Genomic DNA, 11,270 nt, shown 5'->3' on the forward strand with positions numbered 1-11,270 from the left:
ATTGCGAATATGTGTGAATTCTAGGGAAATGAGAAGTAGAGAATTGTGCAAAGATGTTAGGATTGTTCATCAAATGATTATAAAAATTTATTTTGATTATTATAGGTGATGCTCCTGGCATTGGGTCCTGTAACGACTTCGCCACCTGGTTTTTAAAGACATCAGCTGGTAAGTATAAATAATGTATGAACTGTGGCTGGCGGGAATTTGGCACAATCACCCATCATATGGCACACATTTTACAAAGTAGTATTTAGTTTACACATTACTAGAAATTTGGATACTCAGAAAGGGATCCTCTAGCAAGACTATATGCTTCAAAGTCATATTCAAAGTCACACATCTGAGGTTAAGTCTGCACAGTGTATGACTCATCTTCACACTTAATTGATAGAACATAACACAAGATGCTACACATACTTAGTAAGCTAGTGATAGAAATATTTTCAGAAATAGGGGGGGGGGGGGTGCAGAACTAATTCACACACTTCTATTAATATTTTTATTTTCACTTTTTCAACTATTAGGGAGATGACTTCATCTAAAAATTGAAAGTGAAGAATTCAATCCTGAAAGTGAAGAATTCAAGCCTGAAAGTGAAGAATCCTAGACTGAAATTGAAGAATCCCAGATTGAAAGTGATGAATACCAATGTGATCATGTCTGGCATTGTCTTTCAAATGTGCTGACCTTGAAAACCATACAAAGACATGTTCACATGGTAAGTGGCAACAATTTTATGGACTAAGGCTGTGGATGCATCCTATTGGAGACACTTAGATTATTTTTCTTATAGATGGTATTTCACACTCCTCTATTTTGAAAATGATGAATAAGACACCTAATGAAGATAAACTGATATTTTGAAGATAATTGCCTTTCAAAGGCCATACATCCAGGTTAGTTTTCACAATGCATGCTAGTTAAGAATCACAGGAGGAAGAATGTTAAAAGAATTAGGAATAGATACATGTCCTATATTAGAATATGTTTATTTTACATACATGACCCCTACTTTGTGCTAGAGAGGACTCACATTCTGACCAATCAGACAAAGGAATACATTCTATAGTTGATATAGAGGTATATTATTTGAAGGGACATGAAATATTACATTCTATTATGTTCAGCATACAATATAAGTAGATTTTTATAACGTGATATGCATTATTTTGTCTAATTTAAAATGCTAATGTTTAATTCTAAGATTGATTGGACAATATAATGGTATTTCTAATTATGGATAGATATAGATTTCATGTCTGAACCTTTTTTTTAATATCAAGACCAAAAAATACATGTTAAAGCATAGACACAAGATGATTTAACAATTATTCGATTTAATAAATATTTTAAGACATGTGTTCATGAAATAACTAATGTTTATAATATTTTTCTTTCTTTTTCAGAGTTTCATCTGTGATGAATTTTTTTTAAGAATTTTATTTTAATTTCTTGTCAATAAATTTATTTTCATACTATATCTTCTATTTTTTGTATTAAAATACATATTCTTAGAGACATATCTCTATCACAGTAAGATAAGAAGAAATATATCCATCTAATCTGACAAGTAAACCAAATATTACTCCCATGGCTGTTAGCCATCTATTTGACAAGCACATGCCAGATAGAAAATAGAATAATTGTGGTTAATTTATTAAATGTAAAATATCACTATAGCTTATTCAGATAATGTTAAAGTCAAGTATCTTTCAACAATTTAATTTGGACTTAAATAAATCCATGCTTTTATTGTGTGATTTATAGATGTTAAAATCATAAAATGTTTATGACAAGGATATGTAGTCTAAATTATACAAAACAACATTATTCATTTCACTTTTAAGAAAGGAAAGTGTTTAACTTACATTAAAGTGACAGTGTAGTTGCATGTTAGATTTACATAATAATATCTTGGATTTTCCTTAGGTATCCAAAAACATTATTACAATAAATATAGGTTATTCATCTTTAATTTTTTTAGGTAATATGTTATAAATTATCTGTAAATTAAATGTAAGTTAATTTAATATTTAGACCAAGCTAATTATTGTATGCCATATTGATTACTTTTCAGTTCTAGTGGAGTCATTTGAAGGGTCATTTAACTATAGATAGATCAAAAGATAACTTATAGCAATTATTCTCCTTAGCTCTTGGATAGATATCACATAACTAGATGTATTTTCACTCCCCTTTAGTTTCTTTATACAATGTTAACTCCACATATTCCTAATGGTTTGGTCCTTAAAGGGACATTCCAAAAATATTTCATTTAGTGAATTATAGACAATACAAATTTTATTTAAACACCATTTAAATGTACTATTATTATCTAATTATATTCAGTCTTTAGATATCCTTTGTTAAAGAAATAGCAATGCACATGGGTTAGACAATGACATAAGGCATCTATGTGCAACCAACAATCAGCAGCAAAAGAGCCTATCTAGATATGGTTTTCAGTCAAGAATATAAATGGAAAAAATAATAATGAGAGAATAAAACTAAATGTGACATTGTTTTAACATTGTATTATCCATCTAAATCAGTATAGAACATATAGCTTAATGTCACTTCAAGGTAAAGCTGTATAAATACAGCCATAAGAATATATTTCATTCAAAGTGGGGCAAACAATACAGAAGGTAATACAAATATGCTTGATTCTCATGTTATACTAATTTTTAGAAAGGGAGGTACATAGATTTATGATCAGCAAAGCATTACTGGGAAATATTGACTTAATTGTGGCTGGCCAACAATGTATATTTACAATGTTTAGACAGATGTATTTAGATCAAGTTCAAGATTGCATATTAGCTAATGAAAGGGACGGTAATTAAAAAGCGTTTCTTTCTGGAATCATAAATAAAATTTAATTATTAACATTTAATTCTATCATCTATTTTAAATCATTATTTTTGGATTATTTCCTTTACAAACATATCTAGATATGCTCAGTAGCTGAAGATTGGTGGATGCACAGAGATGCCTTGTGTGATTGGCTCAACCATGTGCATTGCAATTTCTTTTGTTAAGGATATCTAAAGATTAATCTAAATTGATAGTTTCATTTTAAAGTATAAAAATGTATTCTCTCTCCGGATCATTTTAAGAAAATATTTTGTTGTAATGTCCGTTTAAAAATATAGACGCCGCTGGGGGTGGAGCTAGCCTAGGAGAGGAACCAGACGTGCTGTGCCTGAGCTCTTTCAAAAGTTTATTATTTTCACCTGATAAAAGTGCTTTGAGGTATAACATTTAGACAGATCTTTATATATATGAGCAGTGGGGGACCTGAGGTACCGGGCGGACAGGAGATCTGTAATCCATTCAACCTCTTGCAAGCAAACTCCTAAACGGACCCTACAGACACTTATATGCCGGACCGGAGACCGGGGATCCTACACCCTTTTCTATCCTCACTGTTAGCATTGGAATCAGTTGTCTAAGAAAATGTCGGTGAGTTGAAAATACATTGTGGGGCTCACCTGGGAGTGCTTAAACTTGCTAACGATACAAGAGTTAAAAAGGCGCGAAATAGCGCCATTGCCCAGCAACGTCATAAATAGAATCCGGAAGAGAAGGTAGGGGCGAGTTCCGTAGTAGGAAGCAGGATAGGAGACTGTGGGCTAGCTGGGTGACTGCAGAGAAGCGGAGCATTGGTGGTCATACGCTGCAGCAGGTCTCTAGACGACTCAAAGGAGCAGAAGATCAGGAGCTCCTGACATACTGAGTGTACTGTTTTATTTGATTTAGAGCCTCACAAAACGACACTCAGATGGTTCAGCTGATCCACAGATTGGCTGGGAGCCAAAGAAACCGCACCACCTAAGATCAAGAATAACAAGTGGAAAGTGTGTGAGCATTCATCTAAGACTAAAACCCTAAAGTTACACTCAGCACTCTAACCCACTAAATAAAAGGAAGAGAGACAAATTTCCACTTAACACCAAACACAGCTCCTTCATTATAACAGGTTATAAATATTTTAGAAGCTCCTTCACTTATCTGAACTCCCACACTGACCCCTGCTGGTCTTGTCAGGATCTGACTACAATGCTTTCTCAGCAGCAGGTTACACCTAAATAAAAGCTTTATAGAGGAGGCTTTTCATTTTTTATTTCTCTCTCATCACCCTTTCCCCCCCCCCTTTCCTGTCAGACTGATTAGCCACCATTATGAAACCAACATCAAGATAAATCGCTACATATTATGGGAATAACGAGTAAACCTTTTATTAATCCAAATGGACTGTCTACCTAAATAGAAAATTGAAAAGAAAGTCTGGATTACAGTTAATTTTTATTCTGGATCACACTATCTATAGTTTAATATCTCAAAAGTGACAGCCTCCCCAGCTGATAAAGGGGTGGGTACGTTTGGTGCTCTCTACAATTCTCTTAACTGCATCTATCCATCACTAAGATGACCTCTAAAAGATCTACTAAGGGGGATAAAGCATTAAAATCTGCAAGTATGTCTACATTCTTTAAGTCTTCTCAAACAAGCAAACAACTAATGGACGCAGAAGCGGAGGAAGAATCTGATACTGACTCTCAACAACCATCACAAGACAAAAGTCCACTGACAAAAGCTGACCTTAGAAATTTAGTATCCAAAAAGGACATTGCAGATAACTTCGAAAAATTATGGTAGAAAATTGATTCCATACATTCATCAGTGACCAGTAGTCTATCTGAAATCAAATCAGATTTATTGGAGATGGGAAATAGGATTGAGACTCTAGAGGACCAAAAAGATTCCATGGTGGATCAAATGGATGAAATGTCCCAAACCATGTCTACACAACAACAAATCCTTGAAGAATTTCAAGATAAAATTGAAGATTTGGAGAATAGGAGCAGGAGGAATAATATCCGCCTTAAAGGAGTTCCGGAAGAAGTAGGTCCTGCAGATATTCCAGTCTATATCTGCCAACTCTTCACTCAAATCACAAGCTCCACAGCGGACTACATATTCCATATAGAGAGAGCACACAGAGTGTTAAAAGCCAAACCTAAACCAGACCTGCCCCCAAGAGACATTATAATCAAACTTACTTTCTTTCCTGACAAAGAAAAAATTCTACAGGCATCAAGAAAGCATCCAACCTTCAAGTACCAAGGCAATGTGGTCCAGTTTTATCAAGATTTCAGCACCAGGACATTGCAAAGGAGGGGAGCCCTACGTCCTCTAACCACTCTCCTTAGAAAACATCAGATACCTTACAGATGGGGATTCCCATTTGCATTACATATCACGAAAGATTCTAAAACAATTACACTCAAAGACCCTGAAGATATACCAGAGATCTGTAAGATTCTAGCTTTAGAAACACCAGTTATTCCAACAATGGCATCAAACACAGGGAAGAGCAAAGATCCAGAAAGACTTCCAGATTCTGCCAAATGGCAGTCATTTAACCATAAGAAACAGAAAATAAGAGAAACTAGAGCAAAAATTCCCTAGAAGATCCTGAGATCATCTTGAATCAATAAATGTATGTATTGCATTTCTTTAGGAGCATGGTTAGTATCCGAGCGGGACGCTTGGATCTAGAGAAGGAGATAACCCCAGATGGCTCTTAAAATATCTGACAGTAAAAAAGGGGGGGGGGGTTCTCCCCCACCCCACAGTAAGAACCTCCTGAATGGGGCCTATTCTTAAGGACTCCTATTAACTTCTATGATGTTTTGGGAATATAGTTTCCCCTAGTGTAACATGTAACATGTTCTATTTGTTGTTCATTTTTTTTTATATATTGTAGTTCATTTGATAGAGGTCCTATGGTTGAGGACCTGAATTTGTTGTTTTCTCTGTTATTAACGATACTTTATCTTTCTAGCTCCCTCCCCCCTCCCAGTGACGACACAGTACAGTCCAATGATTGTTTCTCTAACCGCCTGCGATCTATACCATCAGGTTCCCGGTTCAGAGAACCACAGGTAATAAAACTCCTTAGGCACCATACTAACATAGACACACCAATATGTTCCCTAAAATAAAGTTATTATCCCATAATTTAAGGGGATTAAATACAGATATGAAAAGGCAAATGGCGATTACACAATATACCTCCTTACATGCTAACATTTTATTTCTACAGGAGACCCACCTACTTAAAGATAAGATCCCAAAATATTGGGCAAAACATTTCAACACCCATTACCACTCGACAGCCACATCCAAAAAAGGGGCTCATCCATTCTAATACACTCCTCACTTAACTTTACGCAGGAAGATATAATTACAGACACTGAAGGGAGATATATAATAGTAAAAGGGCGAATCCTAGACTCAGAAATCACCCTGTGCAATGTCTACGCACCAAATGAGAATCAACAAAGTTTTATCCAACATATCTCGCACATGCTCACACAATGGTCCCATACCAAAATATTCTTAGCAGGGGATTTCAATATTACTATGAGGCCTATTAGCTCAAAGGATAATAAACCCCTAACTAATAAGCAAACTAGACACAACCGCATTGTAAAATCAATAAAAGAAAGTCTATTGCCTCATTCCCTTATAGAAACATGGGCGACACTCTATGGCTTGACCAATGATACTACATTCTACTCGACAGCGCATAAGTCCTACATTAGATTAGACTACATATTTGTAAGTCAGATATTACAACCAATATTAAACAGCTCTCAGATTCATGCTTGTGTATGGTCTGATCACTCGATCATCACTCTACAGGTAGAGGGACTGAGTGATCCAAACAGAAGTAGAACATGGACCTTTGACAAGACATATCTTAGAAACCCTCAAACACATGATAGTATACTTAAACTACTAACCGAATACTGGCATATAAACACGGACACTGTAGCTAACCCAGGGATTACATGGGCAGCCCATAAGGTGGTCCTTAGAGGGATACTTATCAAAGAAAAAACGAAACAGGTAAGGGAATATAGGCAACAATTAAAACAGCTTCACACGGAAATTGAAGAATTAGAAAGACGGCACAAACACACTAGGACAAAAGCCCTTCAAAAGACTCTCCAAGCTAAAAAGACATCATTAGCTACACTCCTTCAGTCGCAAGCCACCAGAGCCATTCAGAAAATACAGGCACAATACTTCACATTCGCAAACAAACCAGACAGATACATGTCGCATAAAATTCGGGAACGCTGCAAAGCGTCAGTGATTTCTTCTATTGAGACTCCAACCAATACTATGACCTCACACCCTCAAGAAATAGTAGACACTTTTGCTGCATATTATAGTGATCTTTATGACGGGAGGAAAGTTATTCATAATACAGAAACAGAGACACTCACTTCAAATTTTCTTACCCACAAATTACTGCAGACTATTTCTAGAGAACAAAAGGAAACTCTGAATGCACCCATATCCACTATGGAAGTGATAGGGACTATCAAAGATCTTATGCCAGGAAAAGCAGCAGGACCAGATGGTTTTCCGGGCGAATATTATAAGCTATTTAAAGCGACACTAATCCCGCATCTTGTTAAATTTTGTAATTATATAATGGAAGGGGGAGCTATACCACCTGAACTCCTAGCTGCAAAAATAGTGGTGATCCCTAAGCCAGGGAGGGATCACAAAAAGTACCAAAATTATCGCCCAATATCCCTGATCAACCAGGATCTTAAGATCTTTACAAAGATAATAGCGAACCGACTCAAACATATAGTACCTCACCTGGTCCACCCAGATCAAGTGGGTTTCGTCAAAGGTAGAGAAGCCCCAGACAATATACGCAAAGTAACCAATTTGATCCAGATTCTAAAAGAGACACGAACGCCTTCTCTGCTCCTATCTTTGGATGCGGAGAAGGCGTTCGATAGAATAGATTGGGATTATATGTTTCTAGTATTACACAAAATGGGATTTGAGGGGGCAGTTATGAAGGCACTAAAAGCTATCTATTCAGTTCCGGGAGCACAGGTCTCATCAGCGGGTTATAAATCTCAATCCTTCCCAATCCGTAACGGGACCAGACAGGGGTGCCCTCTGTCTCCGTTACTCTTCGCTCTATGTATTGAGCCACTCGCGGCTAAAATTCGCTCACAAGTAGATATAACAGGAGTAAAGACAGCCACGACAGAATATAAATTGGCCCTTTTAGCAGACGATATATTATTGACTTTGACGAACCCACTGATATCACTAAATAACCTACACCAAACACTTCAGGCCTTTTCGCTCATTTCAGGATTTAAAATAAACGCAGAAAAATGCGAGGCTCTCCCCATTGCGATTCCCCGACAGACTCAGATGTTACTAGAATCAAATTTTAAATTTAAATGGATAAAACACTCTCTAAAATATCTGGGAATTTACCTTCCAACTTGCCCCATGCAACTATATAAAGTAAATTATATTCCACTGTTTAAACAAATAAGAAGTGATTTATAGAAATGGAAAGGTTTTAATTTCTCGTGGCTGGGTAGAGTAGCGGCAGTAAAAATGACTACCTTACCTAGGATATTATATTTATTTAGAACCCTGCCCATTAAAATTGTAAAGACAGACCTAGATACAATACAGAAGGAGATACTCATATTCATTAGAGGCAATAAAATGAACAGAATAGCAAAATCAATTCTAAATAAACATAAGCAACTTGGAGGTATTGGAGCTCCCAACTTAATAGACTATTACAACTCAGCCAGATTGGCACAAGACATATTACTTATGAAAAGAAACAAAGAGATAATATGGCCTAATTTAGAAGCAATTTTGGGTGGATGGGGCGAGTCCGACTCAATCATATGGGACCCTGAGAGAATACAAACCCACAAAGAGACATATAAACCATATACTACAAACCTTACAGTGACCACGTGGAAGACAACAAGAACTAAATATAACCTAATGCCAAAGTACTCCTTATACATCCCAATTAGATTTATAGTACCTAGTGAACTCTGGACTCAGCTTAAGAAATGGGAAAATAAGGGTTTATATAGAGTGGCAGACTACATGGAAGGGGGAACTACACTTACATTTAACCAACTTCAGACAAAATTGAACCCTTTGAAGTTACACTGGTACATGTACTTACAGATACACTCGGCCATCCAAGCATATCTGAGAAACCCGAGAGACGGCAACATCACCCCATTAGAAAACTTCTGTAAATCAGAAAGCCGTACTCAACATACCATTTCTATTCTTTATATAGCCATCCAAGCATCACAGATTACTACAAAAAATTCTACTATGCTAGCATGGGAAAATGAACTATCTATATGTAAAGACATCAAAGAGTGGGAAATAATATTCCAAAACGCAGAAAAGGGGCTCATAAGTGTAGATCTTAAAGAAAATGTTACTAAGACTATCTATCGCTGGTACCTAACGCCCACAAGAACGGCTCATATGCATCCACAGGGAAGTATATTTTGCTATAGGGGATGTGGAGAGATAGGGACATATAGGCATATGTGGTGGGATTGTAAGGAAATCAATGGGATATGGAGACAACTATCTACATTTCTTAGTCAAATCCTAGATGAAACTATAGACCTCACAATCCAACAGGCTCTCCTACATGAACATATCAGTGTATATAATAAATATATTAACACATTTATTAGGATACTCTGCACATGCATAGCTAGATATTGGAAAACTGGTAGTCCGACCTGGACAGAGATATACAATAAAATCCAATATACATACACTATGTATGAATTGGCATCACATATTCTGGATAATAAAGAAATAACCCAAGTGGTGTGGCATTACTGGATTAGTAAATGAGTTTTAGGTACATATAGCACAAACCAACACGGGATGTGTCGTCACTTCCCCTCCCCTCCCTTCCTACCCCTCTTTAACCCAATTTTCTAAAATTTCCCCTTTTCTCAATGTAATACTCCTCAATCTAGTTTATCTTCAAACAGAGTTGTTAACCTTGGATAACCCAAGGGTTTTGTTATATGTTAATATAAGACAATTGTAGAGCCGGACACCACGTTGATGCAACTTTTGTGAGAAGCCACCTGATATCGGTGAAGAGATATGGACTAGGCACCATAGGTGTTGAGGGATCTCAAGACTCGATTTATGCTCTCTAATTGACATTCAGAAATAGATATCCACATTCTCATTCAAACTCAGATGTTGTTATAATGTTTAATCTTTGAATCAATAAGATTATAAAGATGTTATGAGGTAATCCTTCTTTTGGAAACGTACAATGTTGGAGTACGATGGAGAGAAAGGTACTGTTGTAATTGTTTATAATTATACATTAATAAAAAATATTCAAACATAAAAATATAGACGCCATTGCCCCAATAACAGATGTGAGCAGTTCAGACAAATACAATCTCGAGGTTTATTTACTAATAAACAAACGTGTAGTTTAACATTTATAAACAGATTAGAAAAGTTCCAGCCATTATAACCAGAAATTATGCATTTCAGAAATCTTGCGTGGGAAACGTATCTTGCAACACGAGATTCGCATCTTTAAAAATTCAATTTGAATGTCACGCAATAGCACACAATCAATGTGCATGATAAATACATTTAATAGAGCAATGTCAATACTTCATAATAAGTCCAGAAATTTATTGAATAAACAATAAATACATACAATGTTAAATTTGTATTATTACAATTTATTTGTATTAAAGAACATGATCGATATTAAACATCGAAATGTGTAAAACATTTACTAATGTGACTGGATTATATTTCCAAAAATAAATTTCAAATAAATTTCAAATTAATATTTAATGGATCACGTATATTACATCTGCGTCACACATATCCGCATAACAGTCCCATGAGCTACAAATAAGTCTATATGAAAAATTTAGTAACAGCACCCCCAGGAGGTATGTGTATGGAAGTTACTAAGATATGAAACATTAAGGAACAACCAATCAGAGTTCATTACACAAACATAACTTGAGTCATTATGGTCTCACAGACATGATAGCAAAATTTCAATATTTTATCCAATCAGATGTACAGATACCATGTCCCATGGTGCATCTCATGTTTACTTCACCATATAAAAGTCCATTACACGTTGCCATCTTTGTTAGTTCTCTAATGCATTAAGAAGGCCCTCTGGGCTTCTATCACCAATGATGTTAATTTGGTGTTGGGCGTCCAGAGGAGCCAGGATCAAATCATGCGGAGGTTCGGAGATATGAGGTTGCATCTGCACAAAAAAGTCGACCTCATAAGGGACTGGGTAAAAGCCCATAAGAGGGATGGTAAAAAATAGAAGCCCCAACGTAAACTATACCTACTCC

This window comes from Bombina bombina, chromosome 3 (assembly GCF_027579735.1).
Source record: "Bombina bombina isolate aBomBom1 chromosome 3, aBomBom1.pri, whole genome shotgun sequence".
NCBI classification, from domain to species: Eukaryota; Metazoa; Chordata; class Amphibia; order Anura; family Bombinatoridae; genus Bombina; species Bombina bombina.